Source organism: Anneissia japonica, unplaced genomic scaffold (genome assembly GCF_011630105.1).
Source record: "Anneissia japonica isolate Jap-2015-1 unplaced genomic scaffold, ASM1163010v1 scaffold11029_len304543_cov171, whole genome shotgun sequence".
Classification (NCBI taxonomy): Eukaryota; Metazoa; Echinodermata; class Crinoidea; order Comatulida; family Comatulidae; genus Anneissia; species Anneissia japonica.
In genome coordinates, this window is record NW_022688960.1 from 109,098 (window position 1) to 111,101 (window position 2,004).

Below are 2,004 nucleotides of genomic sequence, written 5' to 3' on the forward strand. Positions count from 1 at the left end.
TTTTTTGGAAGGAAAAAAAAGGGGGGGGGGGGGTGAAGGAAGAAAGAAAGAAAGAAAGGAATGAAGGAACTCAAATATACTAAGGTAAAGGTAGTTATTCATTATTGAACGTACGTGAGTGAGCTGTTAGCTCATCTTACTAAGCCTCGGTATTGTGTAGTAAGGTGGCAATTTGCATAATTATATTGTATTCTGCCGTTTCTTTTGCTTTTGTAGTGACAGTTCCCCTTCAATGATATTCTGTAGATTCATGTTAGTGTAAAATTATTATTTTGCGATATTTTAAGCGAGATATACGGTAGCCTATATGAAATAAAATAAATCTTCTTGTAGTAGAGCGACTAAGGTTGAATTTCAGGTAGAATCGTGCACTTCTGGAAGAAAGCATGAAACTTCCCACAGTGATACTATGACACGTAAAGATCATTAAAGAAAAATAGACCCTAAAAAATAACGCTTCCTGATGGCCACCATCTTGAAATACAGTATGGCCGCCAAAATATTTGATTTTAGCCAATATATTCATATCTACAGCACATGTCATTGCCAATTGAAGATCATTACCCATGTTTTCAATATCAGGGAGTGTCATACAATCATCAGAAATTATGCCAGATGGCGCAGCCATATTGGATTTCAAGATGGCCGCCAAATTAATGATATTTTTGGTAATATTCATACCTACAGTACCTAACACAGTCAATCAAAGACCGTTGCCCATGTTTTCGATATCAGGGATTACCATGCAGCCATCAGCAGAAATTATGTCAGAAGACCACCATATTATATTTCAAAATGGCCGCCATTATGAAATTTAATATGGCCACCAAAATAATTAATTTTAGCCTATGTACTCATATTTATAGCACATATCACTCCAACTGAAGATCATTACCCATGTTTTCAATATTAGGGAGTGTCATGCAATCATCAGAAATTATGTTAGATGGCCCGCCATATTGGATTTCAAGATGGCCTCTAAATTATTGCTATTTTGTCAATATCTTATCTACAGCACCTAGCACTGTCGATCAAAGATCGTTCCCCATGTTTTCGATATCAAGTACTATCATGCAGCCATCAGAAATTAAGTCAGAATTTCAAGATTGTTGCCATACTAAATTTCAAGATTGCCGCCAAATTAATTATTGATAATGTTGTAAATATCTTAGCACTTAGCACTGTCACGCAGATATCAGGAATTATGTCAAAAGACCGCCATATTGAATTTCAAGAATGCTGCTATATTGGATATCAAGATGCCGGCCAAAATATTTTTGTTTTCCATATTTACATATGTAAAGTACCAGCACTGTGAATCAAGATTGTGTATAGTATAATTAGGGATATCATGCAATCATTAAACATCTCATAATCATATTGAGACCTGCCTATGGTAGTAAAGTAATACCATTTAGAAAGAAGTCCGACAACTGCCACGTTGGATTTCAGGATGATTGGTTACCAATTGCAAATTGGTAACCAATCGAAAGTAATGAAAATAAAAAAAATAAAAAGTAAATAACTGCTTCGTATGGTATGAGAGCAAGTGCAGAGGGAGAGAGATAGATGCAGATATTAAACATCATTTATATTACATCTAGTTTTAACATAAATGAAATTATGTAAACATGTAAACATAAATCAAATATTCAAATTAATAGTGTGAAGAAACTAATATCGAATAGACCTAATGTCCATGAAATGGCTAATTATCATTTTCAAATGATATATAAACATATGTAAATATTGAAAGGAATGAAACGGAAAGGAAAATTATAGTAAGGAAAATAAAGAACGGAAAGAAAAAGAAAAACACTAGAAAGGAAAAAGAAATAAAAAAGAATAGAAAATGAATATAATGGAGAAAGTGAAAAGAAATAAAAGAAAGATCAAGACAAATTATAAGAAAAGGATATAGATAACTTTAGCATAAATGAAATTATGTAGACATAAATTAAATATCAAATTCAAGTAATGGTATGAAGGCAATAATATCGAATA